Genomic DNA, 22,898 nt, shown 5'->3' with positions numbered 1-22,898 from the left:
GCTATATTTTCATGTCACAAACGGCCAAGTTATATTTGAACTGAATTTACCTGAAAAACAAATATTCTATTCTTTTAGATTCCCCAGTTTTTCTGACAAGAGTCTATCCTACATATCACGTTTTATTTGTACAGGTTGTAATGTGGAGTATGGTGCTGATCCATCCTGCTTATGTTACGCCAATACATACATTGAGAATGTCACATGTCACTTTTTAAATCAACAGTTTTCTAATAATAAGCATTTTTTATAAAGAAATAACAATTCTATATTGTTATTTACTCTTTAGTATGATGATAAACTATACAATAAATAATTGTGATCCTAGTTTTTGCACAGGGATCATTTGTGGAAACGGTGACATGGCTGCCGAGCATCAGTATGATGGGATCTGTAACAACCATGTCACATCCGTCCACTGCCACATTTTGTGTTTTTGTGTCAGCTGTTATTGTTTCAGCTCCACAATACTAACATTTATGAATAAGAGGAGAATTAGCAATAGTAAGTATATAAGTTTATTCCTAATAAAGTATTGATACTGACCAGATCATCATGGGTAATGTCACATCCATCCACCAGCAAAAGTTTTCACATACACGTGCTATTCAAAATCCAATATTTCTGAAAATATAGCTTCCACTGTCAAATAATATCAGTAGTCTGTGCACAAATGGATTAGCATTATTTCAACACAGTTCTATGCATTTCTTACAACTTTTTTTTTTTTTTGACAAAAATGGCCACTCATTTGACCCCCTAAGTAAATTTTAGCCCGAAATATCCTCCTAAGACCCAGCAAAGTACAAGTTTTGGCTTTTTACATTAAATAATTGACTTTATTGGAAACAGCACAATGCAACAGTTTTTTCAGATGCATTTATAAATGTTTTATGAATGTCCTTTTGCAGTGGACAGCATTTTTTTTTTTTCTTCTTCAATAAAGCTGTGAAACTTGTCCCCTACAGAGGACAAAAATGCATTGCTGGGTGTCAGGAGGATATTTATACTGTCTTTTTTATGAATTCTGAATGTGTATGGACAATGGAAGTCTCATAACTTTTATAATGTTTATGTATTTCTAAGGTGGAGGCTTTAAAACAAGCCATTTTAGGCTTTCTGTCTCTCCCTGCACCTTTACTGTGTTATTATGACTCTGATCCATGTTATGTATGTGCAAATTAAATCAATAAATCAAAAATAAATCAATATGACTGATATTGTACTGCTCTAATTTTCCATGTGATTTCTTCTTATGGTATTTCTATTGTATTCCATTTACTTGTGTTTTAATTCATAGGGTCCTATGTCAGAGAATGTTCTGTTTTGTGGAAAAATGAAAATATCTAAATAAAAAGTTAAAAAAAAAAAAAAAGGATAGAAACATCATCACCTAATAAATGATATGGAGCAAAGACGAAATACAGGTTACTGTAATAGCAAACATTTTAAGTTGTTTTTGTTACTGTAAAACATGAAGGCTGCTTTTTTTTTTTTTGCTTCAGTGAAAAAGCTCAGGTTTTCTAACAAAGGTTACCAACTCACTAGGTCTTTCCCACATGTGAACTCCAGACAGTGTCAGCAGAATCCAGTCTAGACTCTCTCTGGAGTCGTCTTTCACCAAACACCAGTATCTGTCTGAACTGCAGGAGAGAACCTTCCTCCCCATCGGCTCAGACTGTGTCAAAGATGTTTTTTTTATATGGAAGATTTTTTTTATTCTCCAAGAGAGAAAACAGAATATTTGCTATTGAATATTTGGGTTGAGAAGATCTAGTTGTCATGCAGTAGAGTCAACAAAAACAAGCAACAGTGTACTTAAGTTTGTGAAAGTAAAATATAAAGTGAGCTTATTGATTCATTAGTTAATATGTAAAAAACTTTCCCAATTAACTCATAAAGACCCAGTGCTACTTTTGTGACAGTTCCCAAATACATTTTTCCTTTTATTTAATAATTCTAAATCTATTTAATTTCATTATTATTATTATTATTATTATTATTATTATTATTATTATTATTATGGGGATTGTGGGTGTGAAATTATGGAATGGACTGTATGATGCATTTAAGTTATTTACTCCTTTGGCGAAGTTAAAAAAAAAAAAAAAAAAAAGTACTTTGAGTTTAAATTATTCAGAAATATTGAATTGAGATGGTAGATGTGTTTTTGTTGTTGACTTCTTTTTAATTATTTTTTTTAGTTAATTTTTTATTTGTTATTATTATGGTGTAAATGATCGATGCTGTACACATTTAAGTTGACGTAAGTAGTGTATTTGTTGAAAAGGATAGGCAAAAAAAAAAAAGCTTTTGCTTCTAGCCTATTCCTTTTTTGGTTTATATGTTTATTACAATTGATGTACTGAGTACAATGACTGATGTAAAACCAAAAATAAATATATTCATTTCATTATTATTATTATTATTATTATTATTATTATTATTTTTTTTTTTTTTTTTTTTTTTTTTTTTTTTTTTTTTTTTTTTTATTACCCCTCTATCCTGCCCTAACTTAAAAAATTGTTCGGTTTCCTGGTGTGTCCACACACACCGCACCATGCTTCTTTTAAAAGTCTTCTTCTTTGCTTGTTGTAATGTCCGTCAACATCTTTTATTTATTTATTTATTTATTTATTATTCACATAACTCTAGTTGTGGAAAATGGTCTTTCCATTGCAGTTTTGAGTGATGTATCGCTTGTGCTACGCCTGAAAAACCACCTCTTGACAGCTCAAAAATTCATGATCAAAACACGAGAGTTTTGGTGAAATTGTCATTGTAGTTATATTTGTGCAATTTGAGGGTCAATGGAGAAGCAACTCCTATTGTAGAAGATTCCACATACACTAGGGAGCCTCTGAATGTCCAAATGCATCGTATCTGAAGACAATGAAAAGATGACAAACTGCATTTTACACAAATTATTGACATGGATTGCCAGGATTAGTGTCTCAATAGTTGCTAAACAGTTTAGATCAGTAGATGGTTTTGGTCACCAGTGTATGTTTGGGTCTTTATGGGTTAAAAGTCGGTGTTAGTTCCTGTTGTTGGCCGACACATGGAGTCTATATGTGCACAGTTAATACAGTAGCTTAATCAGACATTTATGTGAATGTAGCTCATGCTATAGCTGTGAATTATCAGAATGTCAAACAGATGTTATCCAGACAATTTATGCCACAGACAGCTGGCACATTTGGACGTTTACATTCTCACATACAGGCCCTGGCGCAGTGTTTTTCAACCTTAGGGTCGGGACCCCACGTGTGGTCGCCTGGAATTGAAATGGTGGTTGCCTGAAATTTCTCATAATTGTTTAAAAAAAAAAAAAAAACACTAATAAAAAAATATATGGTCCAGTTGATAGAGACAATCACAATCCATAACAGACATGACAAACCGTGAAGCTGAAACTGAAGCACTGTGGTCCTGTTTATCTTTCAAATGTTCATTGTGGTCAGTTTCAGATGCTGCAGCTCTTTCATAATTCATAGTTTGAGTTCTTGTTTGTTCAGTATTAACCCTTTCATGCATGAATTGTGAGAACCTTAATCAAGTTTATTTCCTTTGGGTGCTTTTATCCCTCTTTACGCATGAAAAAAACAATGCGACTGAAAATTTTGTTGTGAATCTATTTTTCATGGAGTTCCAAAAATGTCCACTCAGTTTGACACCATGCATTTAATTTTGAAGCAAAAAAAAAAAAAACAAAACGTGTTTACTGATACATCACATGAAAACTATGAAAAAAAAAATATAATCATAATAATAATGCTACTAATCTGATGTTTTCTCACATTTTAACATACTCTAATACCAGTCATTACTCACTTAAGGGAGATAATAAAAAAATAAAAGAAACAAAAAACCTTTGTGTAAAAAACCCCAAAACTGTTTAATAATAATGACAAGCAATGGATTTACACTCAAACATGTTACTACAGATCAGGTTTATCAAGAACAGCAAAGTTACTGTAATGCTGGGAATTGCAGTGTATGGGATGGTGCATAAGTGTCCACTGTGTTGGCTGATATGGAACTAAAACAACAAACCCCATGAATATATAAGAGAACAGCTGGAGAATAGCTGTCTACTGCAGTAACCACTATGCATGAAAGGGTTAATTGTCAGCCTTGTAAATCCAAGCTTGACTGACTGTACATATCCTGACCAAAGAAAACAAAATTCTCACTTTGTGCAGGAATCTACACCTGCCTTTTCTGCCTCCATCCATAATAATATGTATTATATAGACTAAATGTCATCTAAAATTAATGTTTATTTGCAACATAGTATAGCAAACTATTACATAATCAAAAACAAATTAATTTTAGCAAAAAAAAAAAAAGTGTCTGTTTTGAATGTTTGGGGCAAGGTTAAAATAGTTTTGGATTTTTCATTATAGTTTAGTTTTATTTAGTTTTGACTTTTTTTTTCTCTAATTCAGTTAGTTTTAATTTGTTTTTAGAGCAGGTTTGCTAGTTTCTATTAGGTTTTGTTTTTTTTGTTTGTTTTTTTTTTTTCTAAATGCTTAGTTTTAGTTTAGTTCTAGTAATAGATTTAGTTTTTTCATTTCTTTTCTCTTCTTCACTGTTGTATTCACATAAATCCCAGACAGGACTCTGCTTTAGTCTCCATGTTTCCAACTCTAAACCAAATGATGGACCATGAAGTACCATATGGTACCACTAGCTAAAACTGATGGAGTGAAATAAATCAATTTCATATCACACTGTAAGCCCGGACTTTGTATTTACTAAAATGCTTTAATTACAATGCACTTAAATGATTTAAGTTTTGTGATGTTACTATAAAATGTTAAGTATATTCTACTAATTTGTAGACATAGTTGAAAGTACGAAAAAGTTTAAGTTGAATGGAATTAAATCACTAAGTTTTAGTCATGACCACACCTTTTTGTCTTCGCATTGCATTGTGGGTATTGGGCATGTTGTTGAAAATGTGTTATTTTTCTGTGCAGGGGTTCAGCGGGGTTGTGGTGTTAGTGTTAATTTGGATTTAATGTGTGTATGGCAGTGTTTATTGGCCTTTTTGTGTTTGTTTTTGTATTTTTGTAGAGCTGCACCATGAGTCAGAGCCAGAGGAAGAACTATGGCTTTAATGTTCATCTAAGACTGTTATTGTATAATGGAAGTCTTAATGTTTTGTTAAATTAAAAGCACTTCCTGTGCTAGCAAATGGCATTGAGTTAATTTCCATTAATACTACAATATATTAAGTTAGATAATTTTGTAACTATTATGGTCAGGAATAGGATTTTGAGTTTGATTATCTTAAAAAAAGTTGTTTAATCAATGATAAATTAATGTGGCTGCAATTGAGAAAATTAGTCCGTGTAACCTAAAATGCTGAGTTGAATGGTTGGATAGTGGGGTTGATTTTACAACAGATTTAAAGTACAAATAACTTGTCTTTTAGTGTTTGCTACTTAATAGTTTAAGTTCAATACTTTTAGCATTAAAGTTGCACCCACTTAAACCAATTGATTAGTCGATCATTACTCAAATCATTTAAGTGCAATCACTTGCCTCAAATTTTTTGACTAAACTCTACTTATCCGTACTTACAGTGCAATCCGACATTGACAAAAACAAAAATGAAGGGAATTTTATCCGTAATTTTTATATGTTTTAGTTAGTTTTGTACGTACACAATACAGTTTCAGTTAGTTATCGTATTTTCTTTTAATTATAGTTTTTATTTATTTCAGTTAACGAATTTTTTTTTTTTACAATTCTAGTTTTCATCATTTCGTTAGTTTTCGTTAACGATAATAACCTCGGTCTGGGGTCACCAGAAATTTGTGATGTTAAAATGGGGTCACGAGCCAAAAAAGGTTGGGAAGCACTGCCCTAGCGGTAACACTGGGAGAATTTCAGGCTGTCGTTGCATGTACGAACGAGGCTTTAGTTAAATACTCAAGGTTCCATGTGTACAGGGTGGGGAAGCAAAATTTACAATGAACATTTAGTTGTTTTTTCTCAGCAGGCACTACGTCAGTTGTTTTGAAACCAAACATATATTGATGTCATAATCATACCTAACACTATTATCCATACCTTTTCACAAACTTTTGCCCATATGAGTAATCAGGAAAGCAAACGACAAAGAGTGTATGATTTGCTGAATGCACTCGTCACACCAAAGGAGATTTCAAAAATAGTTGGAGTGTCCATAAAGACTGTTTATAATGGAAAGAAGAGAATGACTATGAGCAAAACTATTACCAGAAAGTCTGGAAGATACTATTAAAGAAGAATGGGAGAAGTTGTCACCCGAATATTTGAGGAACACTTGCGCAAGTTTCAGGAAGCGAAGGCAGTTATTGAGAAAGAAGGAGGACACATAGAATAAAAACATTTTCTATTATGTCAATTTTCTTGTGGCAAATAAATTCTCATGACTTTTAATAAATGAATTGGTCACACACTGTCTTTCAATCCCTGCCTCAAAATATTGTAAATTTTGCTTCTCCACCCTGAACATGCAGTGTGGGAATGGCTGAAAAGGACACTCTCTCCTCTGGCTCCATTAGAAATAATTATCTTCCATCGATCTTGCGAAGCCTCTGTGGAGCGGTAACATGAGCTTGTACTGTTTCCGCCGTCAGCTGTCTCCCAGCAGAGTTAGAGTATGTGTGTACGAGAGAGATCTGCACGTCTCAGGTGTGTGAAGTCCACCGTTTGACTTCTGCTGGAGTTCCTGTAATTCTGTAGGTGGCTTGTCCCATCACAGCAGTGGAGCGTATCTCCTAGTGGGACTCTATAGGAAAAGGCAGAAAAGCCCTCTTTGAGCAGGTCAACCACAGGGGGCCCAGTAATGGTGAATGCACTGATAACCGGCCACCCTGTGTGACTCTACTGCAGTGTAAAAAACCAAGCTGTCAGTATGGGGGCCACCACAGCGGAAAATTGTCTCCAGTAAAGCGTGCAAGGTAGGGGAGAGGATGTGACAGTGAAGACATGCAATCCTAATGAAAATCAAATCCAGTCAGCTCACCCCTCAGAGAATCTCTGCAGCAGGAAGCCTATAGCACAACTGCAAACCCCCTATAGCTGATAAGAGAGGTGGAGTTCAGATAGTACGACGAGGAAGAGAAGGGGGGGGGGGGGGGGGGGTGTTGAAGCCAATAATGTAATAACAGCCGATACCGTAATAACGGCTGATAATGTAAGAAATTTGCTGTTTTTAAAATGTAATAAGCCAATAACGTAATAAAAGTCCTGAACCGATAACGTAATAACTTTTCTCCAATAATATTATAACTTATAGCTGGTTATTACGTTATTGGCCTGGTAAAAAAAAATTCTTTGCAAATTTAATAACTGAGCCAGTAACGTTATAAGTTATTATGTTACAGGCTCTGTTATTACATTTGCAAAGATTTTTTTTTTTACTAGGCCAATAACGTAACAACCAGCCATTAAGTTATAATGTTATTGGCCAAAAGCTATTATGTTATCGGTTCAGGACTTTTATTACGTTATTGGCCTATTACATTTAAAAATAGCAAATTTATTACATTATTGGTTGTTATTACGTCATCGGTTGTTATTACATTATTGGCTTCTACAAATAACTGAGCCAATAACGTAATAACTTGTAACTTTATTGGCCACAAGCTATTCCATTATTGGCTCAGTTATTACATTTGCAAAGAATTTTTTTTACTGTCCTGAACCGATAACGTATAACTTTTAGCCAAAAACCTTATAACTTATTATGTTATTGGCTCAGTTATTACATTTGCAAAGAATTTTTTTTTTACCTGGCCAATAACGTAATAACCAGCCAATAAGTTATAATGTTATTGGCCAAAAGCTATTACGTTATTGGTTCAGGACTTTTATTACGTTATTGGCCAGATATTATGTTATTGACCTATTACATTTTAAAAATATCAAATTTATTACATTATCGGCCGTTATTACATTGTCAGTTGTTGTCACATTATTGGCTTCCACAGGGTTGTATCTGCAAAATATCCTCCCTCTGTAAAGTGAAAAACACACTTTAAACAACTGCCTTTGGTTTCTCCGTTGTTTGAATTAGTGGCTGCATATGCATGTGTTTGAGGGGGTGGATGCAGCATCTCTATGGAAATCACCTTGCGAAGCCTCAGCCGTGCAAAGCCCCAGTCTCATCTATACCTTCATTACTGCTGCCTCAGCGTTCCCCATGAGGATGGCAGCACCACCAACCTTACCAAAAGCCCTTAAGTGTTGCCGCAAATGGCCGTTCAAGCACTTACCCTAATGGATTGTGAGCTGCATGTCCTAAACTCTGTGTTTTAATTACTTCAGATGTGAAAGACAAATTCTGTATGGAACATCTAAAGAAGGAAGGAAGGAAGGAAGGAAGGAAGGAAGAAAACAGACAGGCAGGAAGGAAGGAAGGAAAGAAAGAAAAAAGACAGGCAGGAAGGAAGGAAGGAAGACGGACAGACAGGAAGGAAGGAAGGAAGGAAGGAAAAGAAGGACGGGAAAAAGAAAGGCACACAGACAGGAACGAAGGAGGGAAGGAAGAAAGTAAATAGACAGAAAGGAAGGAGGGAAGGAAGAAAGGACGGAAGGAAGGAAGGAAGGAAGGAAGGAAAATGGACAGACAGTAAGGAAGGAAGGAAAAGAAGGAAGGGAAAAAGAAAGGCACACAGACAGGAAGAAAGAAAGAAAGAAAGAAAGAAAGAAAGAAAGAAAGAAAGAAAGAAAGAAAGAAAGAAAGAAAGAAAGGGAAAAAAGACAGACAGACAGAAAGGGAGGAAGAAAGAAAGAAAAAACAAAAAAGAAAGAAAAAACAACAGACAAGAAAGAAAGAAAGAAGACAGAGAGACAGGAAGGAAGGAAAAAAGACTGAAAGATAGAAAAGAAAAAAGAAAGACAGACAGAAAGGAAGGAAGGAAGGAAGGAAGAAAGAAAGAAAAAACAAAAAAGAAAAAACGACAGACAAGACGGAAAGAAAGAAAGTATGGAACATCTAAAGAAAGAAAGAAAGAAAGAAAGAAAGAAAGAAAGAAAGAAAGAAAGAAAGAAAACAAACTAACAAACATCTCTTCAGATGAAGGTGTTGATCTACTGGCGTTTCCAGAAAACCATATGAGTGTCCTGTCCAGTGTCCTGTCCACTGTCCACTGTCCTGTCCACTGTCCTGTCCAGGTGGACACATGGGTGGTTCAGACAGGACATTTAAATGGACAGTTCCATCAGTGGGACCAGGAATATTCAACCAATACAAACACAACCCAATCCAACAGACTGGTTTTTAACTGTAAATCCTCCACATCTGTCTTTCATGTCCTAATAATGTCCCATCTCATTCAGATTCACCCTACGGTCTCTTAATGACTAACGCTGTCGTCATGCAGACCCTTTGTCTGTCACATTGGACAAACGGGAAGAAGACTCTTTGTAGATGACAGTCCTTTCATGTCAAATGAACAGAGCTGGACCCAGTGTGTACATTTGAGAGGCAAATGCAACTAAAGTTTCAGAAAGAGCCACTCTACTATATTCCTTGGCCTCAATATTGAATTACAGAATCATCAAAGACTGGAGCTTCAAAACACCATCAAAAAAAAAAAAAAAAAAGAGTCCAAAATATTTAAAAACATAATAAAACTAGTGCACAAATCTATCACGGATGAAGTCGTTACCAAAGAAACTGCATCTTTTTTGTTATTTATTCTCCCCCCATCTGCTTCTTTTCCCCCTATTTGTAAGCTTAAACCTTTATGGGACTATTTTTGGTCATTTCCACATACATCACAAGACGGTGACAGCAACAGTTCCAGTGAGTCAACAATCTCAGGTCCAATGTGGTCTCCAGGGTCTGTAAGGTCCACCTCTGCATGAACAGTGAGTGGACCTGCCTTGTTAGGTACCATGAAGTAATGGTACTAATGTAAGGAATGATGTTCAAAGGGATCATGTGGATGTGGGCAGGGGTCTGGATCAGCACTGATGTTGGTCTAATGTTTAAAAGTGATGTTCTTTTCTTCTATTTTTTTTATATGTGATTCTTGGGGGTTTTTTTTTTTGGTTTTTTTTTCGCTTACAGGGTGGGGAAGCAAAATTTACAATATTTTGAGGCAGGGATTGAAAGACAGTGTATGACCAATTAGTTTATTGAAAGTCATGAGAATTTATTTGCCACAAGAAAATTGACATAATAGAAAATGTTTTTATTCTATGTGTCCTCCTTCTTTCTCAATAACTGCCTTCACACGCTTCCTGAAACTTGCGCAAGTGTTCCTCAAATATTCGCGTGACAACTTCTCCCATTCTTCTTTAATAGTATCTTCCAGACTTTCTGGTAATAGTTTTGCTCATAGTCATTCTCTTCTTTCCATTATAAACAGTCTTTATGGACACTCCAACTATTTTTGAAATCTCCTTTGGTGTGACGAGTGCATTCAGCAAATCACACACTCTTTGACGTTTGCTTTCCTGATTACTCATATGGGCAAAAGTTTCTGAAAAGGTATGGATAATAGTGTTAGGTATGATTATGACATCAATATATGTTTGGTTTCAAAACAATTGATGTAGTGCCTGCTGAGAAAAAACAACTAAATGCTCATTGTAAATTTTGCTTCCCCACCCTGTACGGGCAAGGAACCAAATATGGTAACTTCATTGACCTTGACTTTCTACATGACAATAAAATATTTTGAAAAATTTCACAAAAATAATAACACGGTGGTGCAGTGGATAGCACTGGTGCCTCACAGACAGAAGGTCTGACACTAGTCGATGGGGGTGGGACCTTTCTGTGTGGAGTTTGCATGTTCTTCCTGTGTCTGTGTGGGTTCCCTCCAGGTACTCCGGCTTCCTCCCACCATCCAAAGACATGCACTGATAGGTTAATTGGTTAATCTAAAATTGCCCATAGGTGTGACTGTGAGAGTGACTATTCGTCTCTATATGTTCAGCCCTGTGATGAACCGGACACATGTCCAGGGTGAACCCCGCCTTCACCCATAAGTAGCTGGGATAGGCTCCGGTGACCCCCATGACCCTAGTGAGGATAAAGCGGGTTCAGAAAATGAATGAATGAATGAATAAATGAATGAATTATAAAGTCCTGTTATGTCCTCCAATAACACAGTAAGGTTGAAATTTAGAATTACAGAGTATTTCTTGGAGTGTCCTATTCAGGGTTAATGCCACTGAAACAAAAATACATAAATAATAAATACAAATACATATTGAAAGTGAACAACTAATTCAGATCTGTTAAATATCAACAATAATTGCCGATATTAATAATATACTTTCATTCCTGTGTCTGGATCTGCACTTGTGTTGTAAAAGTGATGTTCTAATGTTCTAAAAGACATGTTCCTGTCACCTGACATGTGTTTTTCTTGGATTTTTACCTCTGCCAAGGACGTTATGTTTTCAGCGGGGTTTGTCTGTTTGTTTGTCTGTCTTTTGGCAAGACAACTGAAAAAGTTATGGACGGATTTTGATGAAATTTTCAGGAAATGTTGGTACTGGCACAAGAAACAAATGATTAAATTTTGGTGGTGATGGGGGGGGGGGGCTGATCTGCCTTGGTAGAGGTCTGCGCTCTCTGAATGCTTTTCTAGTTTTGTTTCTTTAACCCATAAAGACCCAGTGCTACATTTGTGGTAGTTTTTCTCTATAATTAACATTTCTTAAGTGATTTGCCACAGTTTACTATGAAATAATCCTGTGTATTTTGCATTTTTCCAGTGAAAATCAGGTATTTTCCAATATTTAATTTCCTGATCATGTAGATGTTCATAAAAGCTCAGATTAGTTTTGAGGGTTATCATACCAAAAAACTGAGAAAAAGGGACTTTTTTAGTAAAATATATGTGATCTGCTTTGGCGAAGGTCTGCGCTCTCCGAGGGCTTTTTACTTCCACCAAGGAGGTTATGTTTAGCTGGCGGTGGTTGTTTTTTCTGTCTGTCTGTCTGTCTCTCTGTCTGTCCGTGTGCAAGATGACTCAAAAACTTATGGATGGATTTTGATGAAAATTTCAGGAAATGTTGATACTGGCATAAGTATCAACACTGATCTGCCTTGGCGGAGGTCTGCGCTCTCCGAATGCTTTTCTAGTTTTGTTTCTTTAACCCATAAAAAACCATTGTTACATTTGTGGTATTTTTTTCCTCCATATTTAACATTTCTTAAGTGATTTGCCACAGTTTACTATGAAATTATCCTCTATATTTTGCATTTTTCAAGCAAAATTCAGGTATTTTCCAATATTTGATTTTCTGATCAAAGCTCAGATTAGTTTTGAGGGTTATCATACCACAAAACTGAGAAAAAGTGACTTTTCAGTAAAATATATATGATCTGCTTTGGCGGAGGTCTGTGCTCTGCGAGTGCTTTTCTAGTTTGTGTTTGCTTCTTGGATTTTTTTTTTTTTTTTTTTTTTTTAGCCACTGAAGGGTACCGAAGCAAATGCGGTAACTTCATTGACCTTGATTTCCTATATAAACAAAAAGAAAAAAAAATTAATAAATTTCCCAAAAGTAATAAAGTCTTGTTGCATCTTTCAAAAACACACTAAGGTTTACTTTTGAATTCCGGAGCATTTGTCTACGGATGCCTTATAAAGGGTTAAAGCCTTGGCCCTGCCCGTGTTAATATGAGATAAACCCTTGAATAGAGGGCAACATTAATTGCGTCTAAAGAAATTCATGTGAAGTGGCAGCCCTCTGTGCCAGGAGCAGGCAAAAGTTGGCTCCTTCATTCCCCTACACGCTGACATCAAAAGCAATAAGTGGGAAGAACTATTCTAATTGCCTTGAAGCGACCTGCCTGCGTAGGCATCAATATAGCGCTTTGTGTGCTCACTTCAAATGAGTCCTCCAGTTCCTGTCTGTTCCTTGACAAGTCAGGTTCAGGGGTTTAAATGGCCACTCTACTTCTACAAAGCACCTCTGCAATAACACACTTACTAGTGAACACGCCGGCCTAAGTTCACATGCAAACACAGCGGGACAAACACGTATACACATTCACACAAGCACATTAAACGCTGAAGTAGATCTGAGTGGCAATTATCCCCGACAGCTCTAGAAAAGAATATCTGGCACTTTGTCGCCATCTAGGCAGCAGGTGCAGTACTGCATCTGTAAGGGCAGACAAAAGAGACTGGGTTTGGTCTCCCGGGTCAAGTATTACTCAATTCTGATGCCTCCTGTGACACCGAGGTAAAAATAATACAGCGCGGGATCTGATAGAGAGGGAGAGAAATGCCAAAAAGTTAAACGTTGAAACTGCCACCGAATGAAAGGAGCAGACATGTTCAGGAGAGAGAGGGAAAGGAAGTGAGGTGGTGAGAACAACGGGAGGGAAAAGGCTGTGGAGCAGAACAGATAAAGTCAGTAAGCTGGAGTGATTTCTTTAAAAAAAAAAAAGAAAAAAAAAAAATCAGGAAGACCTTCTCTGCTTTCAGCTCCGTTTAACAGTAGAGAGGGATTTGATTACTTCAAAGACACTTGCTGAACACGGAGTGATGAGAAAAAACCCCAGAGTCATGTTGGGAGACAATGGAAAAGTAGGGATGATGCCTTCAAACAATCACATCTGATACCTCGGCGAATAAATTGGCACATCAGAGAATTTTCACAGGAGCTTTAAATAAAGTTAAGGCAAGGCAGCGATACAGTACATATGAGCGTGATTATCTTCACTTTAGAACACATACAGGTGTCAAACATGCGGCCCGGGGACAAAATCCGGCCCGCCAAAGGTTCCATTCCGGCCCGTGGGATGAAAGAGCAAGAATTAACCTGAACAGTCCAGGTTGTCTAAATCCTTTTGGTTCAGGTTCCACATACAGACCAATGTGATCTCCAGTAAAATAACAACACAATAACCCATAAATAATGACAACTACAAATTTTCTTTGTGAAAAATTATGTGGAAAAAATTTAAATGAAAAAAATAAGATTACACTGTGAAAATATTTACATTGACAAAACTATTCTTTCACAATGAAATGCAAATAAATACATCAATAAAAACAAAAATGAACAACCCGAAATGTGCAATTTGAACAATATTCTGCCTGTTACTAAATGTTTGGTGCATTTATGGATCTACTGTGATCTGTAGTTGTGTTAATAACACTGGGTTACAAAAAAAATGTTTTTTGCAAGTTGTCTAGGTTTTTTCAACTGAATTAGGACCATTTTGCACCGCTAAATCCAAAAATGACATCTGTTTTTCTCAATCAGGTCAGGTTTTTTTTGCTTCAGAGAACTCTTCTTGCCTTTGGTCCACTGACGCAGATACTCGGTGCATGACTTGCATACCATGTGTGGTGCCCAAACTTTATCTTGGTCACCAAGTTTAATACCAAAATAAGATTGGTAAGCACACTTTATGAAACTTGTGACTTGATTCCTTAGGTACAATGGTGTATTCACCGCAGATGTAGCAGAATACATCAGGCTTATTTTTGCAAGATCTTCTAGTCAAAGCCATTTCATTCACCTGTAATATTAAAAAAAACATTAATCATAAATTGGCAAAAGTAAAATCTTCAGAACTCATTTATTGCAAGAAATATGAAAGAATTTTGTATCATATGATGTGAAAATGCCCATAAATGTAAGCAAAAATGTTAAAAAGCCGATATGTAGCATAGTTCAGAAAATTGACCTGATTGAGCAAAATTAATGTGATTTTTGGATTCAGCACACCAAAATTATCCTAAATCAGCTCAAAAAACTTAAACAATAAATTTGTTGTTGACCAGTGTAATAAGAGATGTAATATTGTAGAAATTGTTCAAATTTTAGTTCCAAACTCCAAAATTTTAACAATATTCTGCCTGTTACCAAATGTTTATGGAACACTGTGTGTAAATGTACATGTATAAATTATAAGTCGAGGCCTAATATTGTTCAAATTGCACTAATTTTTTCAAATTAAATTTCTGTTTTTTCAGGTTATTCACATCTTTTTTGTGAAATGTAAATATTCTCATAATTTAAGTTGGGGTTTTTTTGTACTAAAACCAGAAGAAAAACTTGGATTTGCCATTATTTATAGGTTATTAAGTCATTATTTTACTGGTCTGGCCCGCTTGAGCTCAAATTGGGCTGAATGTGGCCCCTGAACTAAAATGAGTTTGACACCCCTGCTTTAGAACCAAATGTAAAAATTCGTACCTGCCGACGCTGCTGTTTGCAGCGAGGTCACGGCCCTGGATTATGACTCAGATATTGATACGTTCTCCAAAAGATAACCCCTAAGATTAGCGTTTAATCGGATGGAAAATGACACGTTGAAAAAACAAGTAACAGTGCCGTTTCGAGAGCAGTTACAGGATGGAAGATAACAATCACAGCAGATTAAGGAGAGAGGAATGAGAAGCAAGAAGTGTACATGTCAGCAGAAAAGCTTGTATGTGCACAAGGAATCACAGCCCAAACAACATTCATGATTAATCAGTATGATGCAAGTCTCTGCCACCAACTCATTGTCTATTCTGTTAGCCATCGCTGCCTCCGGAGTACAACATCAGCACATGAATGAACATACATACTGTATATGATGAAAAATGTAAGAAAAACCCAACATCAAGTGTCTTAACCCTTTATACGACACTCACAGAAGACAGGAAATGGACTGGAATGAGCCACTACATTATTGCAGTTTATCAGTGAAGTACAAAGTAATTACAGGAAGTCACGGAAAAAATTATTAGACGACCTTTGTTTTCTTCAGTTTCTTGTTCATTTTAATGCCTGGTACAACTAGTGTGACTTCTGTGTCAGTTCCCAAATGAATTTTTCTCTCTATTTAACCTTTCCTAAGGGATTTATAACTATTCATTATAATATTATCCAATGAATTTGGCATTTTTACAGTGAAAATCATCTATTACCTATATTTAACCCTTAGGGGTCTGAGTCTATTTTAGCCGTTTGTGAGTACTTTTGATTTTGCCTTTATATACTAAATAAAGAAATGTTTATTATACCCATGTTTTTTTTCCAGCACAACTTCATCTGTCTCATCTACCTATTATTTTTTCACTTTAATCTACTCTATCAACACAAAAGGCCAAGAAACTCATAAAAAATATAAAATCCGATTTGAAAAATGTTTCTAATTTATTGGATAAATAACACAAAGATGCTTAACGAACCTTTTCAAAGACTTTAAAAGTGAATATTGGTTCCTAATATTAGGTATTTAAAATCAAAATTGTGATAAATTAAATTATACTCATACATTTGACATAAAAGCAGATCTTTACATAGGTGTTTTCTCCAGGTTTCTCAGTCCCTTGCCCCCACCCCTCCACCCCCGGTCCTCCTGGTTTCCATATCTGGTTCAGGTGGGGGTCATTCTCACCCTTACCTGTAATGCTAAAGCAGTCTGGGGATTAGAATCCGCAGATTCTGCCAGTTTTTTCTGTTTTGAAAAAGGACAAAAAATTGCCAAGATATTGTCAGACATGTAACACCCCCACCTCATTTTCATACTTTTATTCATGTTTGTTTGCTCCAGTTTCAAACCATCATTTCTCCAGTTGTATTTGTTCTATCAACATCAAATAAAAAGTGGGAGAGTGTTTCAAATCCGCACTTTCGAATGCAATTGTCCCCAGTGGTCTACATGACCGACTTCCGATGCTATGACGTGTTGAAAATGTCATGTGATTCAGTCACAGAGCCGTGACCGTGGACCCCTAAGGGTTAATTCACTGATCATGAAGATGTTCATAAAAGTGACTTTTTCAGTCAAATATATCATTAACTGAACATAAACCAAGTGTCTCCATCCACTGTCATTGATCCAACTCCATGGGTTTTACTGGTGAATCAATGCTATAAAAGATGAAAGTGTTTCCACGTTCACTATGGAGCCCCTGAACGTCCAAATGGGTCATATCTGATGACCATGAAAAAAAGACAAATTGTATTTTATACCAATTATTTACATGTACTGATAGAATTAGTGGATCTACAGTTTAGATCAGTAGACACTTTTGGTCGAGGGTGGATGTTTAGGTCTTTATAGGTTAAAAATACAAGAGAAGAACATCACTTTTAGAACATTACAGCATCAGTGCTGATCCAGACCCCTGCCCACATCCACATTATCCCTTTGAACATCATTCCTTACATTAGTACCATTAATTCATGGTACCTAACAAAGCAGGTCCACTCACTGTTCATGCAGAGGTGGACCTTACAGACCCTGGAGACCACATTGGACCTGAGATTGTTGACTCATTGTCCTCACTGGAACTGTTGCTGCTGTCACTATCTTGTAATGAGTGCGGGAATGACCAAAAATAGTCACTTGCCCGATAAAGGGTTAATCAGATGTTGGGCCACAAAGTACAAAGTCTCAGAAAGGTTGAACACATTTCGTCAAAAACAAAAAAAGTGTTGTTTTTTTGGATAATATTAGTAGACTAACACAATTCTACATTTCTGCAATTAACAAAGCCGTCAGTGATAGAAAGGCCAGCTATTCACTGACCTATGCTAAAAGGCGATTACACTGGGTTACAAAAAAATTTTTTTTGCAAGTTGTCTAGGTTTTTTCAACTGAATTAGGACCATTTTGCACCGCTAAATCCAAAAATGACATCTGTTTTTCTCAATCAGGTCAGGTTTTTTTGCTAATTTGATTTTGAAAAATTTGATCTTCTCACAAAATATAATAATTAATACCAAAATAAGATTGGTAAGCACACTTTATGAAACTTGTGACTTCATTCCTGTTAGGTACAAAGGTGTATTCATCGCAGATGTAGCAGAATACGTCAGACTTATTTTTGCAAGATCTTCTAGTTGAAGCCATTTCATTCACCTGTAATATTAAAAAAAACAATCATAAATTGGCAAAAGTAAAATCTTCAGAACTCGTTTAATGCAAGAAATATGAAAGAATTTTATATCATATGGTGTGAAAATGCCCATAAATGTAAGCAAAAATGTTAAAAAGCCAATATGTAGCATAGTTCAGAAAGTTGACCTGATTGAGCAAAATTAATGTGATTTTTGGATTCAGCACACCAAAATTATCCTAAATCAGCTCAAAAAACTTAAACAATAAATTTGTTGTTGACCAGCGTTATTCGTAGCTGAAGACTGGCCCCTGAAATACATAGATTTTCTATTAGTGTTCAGTGAGTCTCCATTGACTCATTTTCATACCCATCAAATCCATCACTAGTCGCTTTTCCATTGGACATCTGCGCAAAACTTTACCGATATTTACTAATGTCGAAAAAACAGAAGTGCATAATGTCGGTTTTTCCATTAAAACACAAATGCAATGATTTGTTTATTTATTATCGCAAGATGACATGAGAAGTCATTCCATAAACATGACGACGAACATAACTATGGTGTTGATTCACAGATATATTCATTATTATTATACATTACCCCTCTATCTCGTACTAAATTAAAAAAGTGATTACGTTTCCTGGTTTGTCCACATATACTACGACATGTTTCTTCTTCTTCGCTTGTTGGAACGTCTGTCAACATCCATTTTTTAAAAATACTCTAGTTGCGAAAAAAGGTCTTTCCAGTGCAGTTTAGCGTGATATACCATTTGTGCTACGCCCGTAAAACCACCTCTTGCCAGCGCAAAAATTTTTAATCGAAAAATAAGACTTTTGACGAAATTGTCGTTTTTCCATTAGGTACATTTTTATGCACAAGTCATATTTGTGCAATTTGAGGGTCAATGGAAAAGGGACTACTGACCCCTTTACACCCTGTGAACGGAGGGTCAGGATATTTTCACCCTCGAAGAGATAAGAGAATGAATGTAAAACTGCAATAAATACACTCTTGTCTGCATCTTATTCTTACAGTCTCTACACAAACTAAAAATAATAAGCACCATAAACAGTTTCACTGTCCTATGCAGCTTCTTTTATTATCTTTTCTTCTTAATGGCCAGTGATACCACTTCTGACACGTTTTCCAGCCAAAAAAAAAAAAAAAAACAGTTTATGTTAGTATACCAGGCTTAGCTCTAGGTGATAATACAATGTAAGCACAAAAAAAAAAAAAAAAAAAAACACTCGAAGATGTCTTAGAAATGAAAAAGAAAGAAATCACAAGAGTTGTTTGAGGTGAATTTGTCCATAAAGCCTAATTGTGGTTGGGTCAGGCTGAAACGTAGTGGTGTATTCCCATCCCGAGGCGCTTATTACTGCACAGTGGATAAGTGTTAGCTTTAAAGAAAAAAAAACAAAAAAAACAGTCGTCCCTAGTGTTCAATTTAGTTTGATAAGTGCAAGTAAACATGAGGGCAGGGAAAATACAAGTCACAAGTTTCTTCTACATTTTCCTCCTGAACAAACTTGAGAGAGAACCAAGTCAAGTGTGTCTCTTTGATTTATATCTAGTTCAGTATATCTTCTCACCTACCAATTTAGCTACCTAGCATCCAGGGACGACGCTGCTACAACAGGACCCATTTATCTGCAGATACACCGCGAGGGAGTTCCTCACCGACCGATAAAAAAAAATAGATCAAATGCAGCTGGCAGAAATCTCCATCAGCCAGTTTTCACCCTTTGGCTGCAATTAACAAAGCAGTCAGTGATAAAAAAAGGCCAGCTATTCACTGACCTATGCTAAGAGGCGATTACTCGTAGAAGATTGGCCATGAAACACATCGATTACCTCAATAATATACAAGTGCATCATGTCAGTGTAGGTACGATATCATCTCCTGCTACTATCGTCGGCAAAAACTACTCTTGTGGAAGAAATAAGACCCCGCAGTACCGGCCCTCTACATGAATACTCCCACTGTGTTGCTGGCAGCGTCACACACTTCATGGCAATAGAGACGACTCATTGCAATCACTCTGAAAAAAGAAACTTGACTGCCTTACTGTGTGTATATATATGTGTGTGTGTGTGTGTGTGTTTGACAGAATGAGAGAGCGGAGGGCATACAGTATCTGGATGTGGTGTTTGTGAGTGTGTGCAGAGACAGACAAACGGATGGGGGTGAGTAGCTCATGAATATCTTTAATGTGTTACCGAGAATGTTTGTCAGCGGATGGTGTGGAGGAAGGAGGCATTCACGGAGAGAGAAAGAGAGATGGAATGAGAAGGGGGTGTGATCCATACATCTGCCTGCTTCTCTTTCACACACACTTGAGATTTGGTATGTGGTTGTCAGGAGATTGCTTTTTTAGCTGCTTTTTTTTTTTTTTTTTTTTCCTTTTTTTTATCTCAACCTAGGTATCTATTTGGCCCTTTTGTTTGTCTCTCTGTCACCCATTTTATCGGCGTGCTTGTTTGTCGGCTTGTCTGACCACAAAATTGACAAGAAGAGAACAAACCCAGATGGAAATGGAAGACGGCGTCGCTTGCAGAGGTGATTTCTCATAGACTGCGAGGGAAGCTCGACTTCCCTTAAAATTACGAAAATTAAATGGTTAAATATGTATGAATATGATAGTAACTGATACAAATACACTGTTACAAATATTAAATTATTTAACTCACAGGTGTCAAACATGCGGCCCGGGGGCCAAAACCGGCCCGCCAAAGGGTCCAATCTGGCCCGTGGGATGAATTTGTGACATGCATAAATCACATTGAAGATATTAACAGTCAAGGATGTTTGAATCATTTTAGGTCAGACCAGTAAAATACTATCATAAGAGCCTATAACTAATGAAAACCATACATTTCCCTCTTTGTTTTAGTGTAAAAAAAACAAACAAAAAAAAAAAACAAAAATGTTTACATTTACAGACTAGCCTTTAACAATAACATGAATAACCTGAAATGTCTTAGAAGTATGTGGAATTTTAACAATATTCTGCCTGTTACTAAATATTTTGTATATTTGTAGATCCACTGTGATCTGTGAGTTGTAATGGAGATGTAAACAGTTTCATTATGGAATTTTATTTTTTTTCAGTCAAAAAAATAGACAAAACTTTGGAGTTGACATTATTTCTAAGTTCTTATCCTATTATTTATATTATTTTACTGGTCCGGCCCACTTTATATCATACTAGGCTGTATGTGGCCCCTGAACTAAAATGAGTTTGACACCCCTGATTTAACTAGTAGTATTGTGACTGCCTCCGCCGCTACCGCTGCCACAATAATTCTAGCAAATTAGGCTACTGGTATTATTAAATATTTTTGTATTATCACAACAATTATTATTTCCCCCCTCACCCCCCCCTCTCTCTTTCTCACTTTCATTTACAACCCCCTCTTCCCCTTTTCCCTATCACCCCTAACCAAGCTATATGGTTTAGTTGCTATTTACATTTATGATCTTTTTCTTTGTAATATGACGTTGTTGTTGTTGTTTGTCAATACTCTGTCATTGTTGTTGTTTTTGGTTTGTTTATTTGTTTGAGTTTCCCTTTGTTTATGAGTTGTTGCTGTTTTTCTGTCCACATTGTCTTGTTAACTATCACTCATTAAAAAAAAAAAAAAAAGATTAAATATGTACGGTTGTGTTGACATTTCGTTGACTACAAATGTGTTAGAACACATTCATCTCAAAGACGAGTTCGTTCAGAATCAGCTTTATCACAAATCAGTGGACTCGATGTTGTTCACTTCTCATACATTCCCGTTGCGCTGTTTTCTCATTCGATCTCTGCTCAGTGCATTTGCCCGTAGATGCTCAGCGTCCATGCACTTCAATGAGACTGAGTGGAACAGTTTTTTTCATTGCCTCAAAACTGGACGGTAATTGGATAAATGCCACAATGTTGTCCCGCCCCCGGACACTCGGCATCTCTGGGGGTGAATAGAGCTGTAGGCGGAGCTCGGCCGGGCTGGACACTGAGCTTCCACATGCTGATTGGAGGATCAGTTGAAAGGCTGAATCCCATTTGATTGACAGCTATTTTGAGATCTACTCCTTCACTGACACAGTTCAGTTTAATACCGTCACGCATTGTGCTGTGAAATCGAGAGAGAAACCACTACGAAATTACTTGTTCATTTCTTGCACTGTACAGGGTGGGGAAGCGAAATTTACAATATTTTGAGGCAGGGATTGAAAGACAGTGTATGACCAATTAGTTTATTGAAAGTCATGAGAATTTATTTGCCACAAGAAAATTGACATAATAGAAAATGTTTTTATTCTATGTGTCCTCCTTCTTTCTCAATAACTGCCTTCACACGCTTCCTGAAACTTGCGCAAATGTTCCTCAAATATTCGGGTGACAACTTCTCCCATTCTTCTTTAATAGTATCTTCCAGACTTTCTCATAATAGTTTTGCTCATAGTCATTCTCTTCTTTCCATTATAAACAGTCTTTATGGACACTCCAACTATTTTTGAAATCTCCTTTGGTGTGACGAGTGCATTCGGCAAATCACACACTCTTTGACGTTTGCTTTCCTGATTACTCATATGGGCAAAAGTTTCTGAAAAGGTATGGATAATAGTGTTAGGTATGATTATGACATCAATATATGTTTGGTTTCAAAACAATTGATGTAGTGCCTGCTGAGAAAAAACAACTAAATGTTCATTGTAAATTTTGCTTCCCCACCCTGTAAATAAAACACACTCATTGTACTTCCTTGTTTGAATTTAACATAATTTCAATGTTTTCTTGTTTAGTTGGTATGATAAGGTCACTGACCATTTTCTTAAAAAGGAACGGGGGGCCGAATTTATGTTTAAATGACTTGACTTTTTTTTTTTTTTTTTTTTATGTAAGCCGACAACGAGCTTCCCTTGTCTGAAAGATGAGCAGCCGCCACTGGTCGCTTGGTACTGCCTGTCCTTCACACATGGTTACTGAGGCCTTTTGTATGCGTCTACTCCTACTGCTTTTCTCTACACACTAAAACTCATCAGTACTCACAAATAAGCCATTAATCCACTCTCCTAGGAT

The 22,898-nt window shown here is 36.3% G+C and overlaps 1 protein-coding gene across 1 annotated transcript in view; it reads right to left on the bottom strand.

The window, feature by feature from the left end:
* cdh13 (cadherin 13, H-cadherin (heart)) overlaps positions 1-22,898 on the bottom strand; it is a 1,127,464-nt gene that overhangs the window by 1,084,754 nt on the left and 19,812 nt on the right.

This window comes from Sphaeramia orbicularis, chromosome 6 (genome assembly GCF_902148855.1).
Source record: "Sphaeramia orbicularis chromosome 6, fSphaOr1.1, whole genome shotgun sequence".
Taxonomy (NCBI): Eukaryota; Metazoa; Chordata; class Actinopteri; order Kurtiformes; family Apogonidae; genus Sphaeramia; species Sphaeramia orbicularis.
Note: the sequence above shows the minus strand (reverse complement) of the source record. Positions and strands in the feature narration are given on the sequence as shown.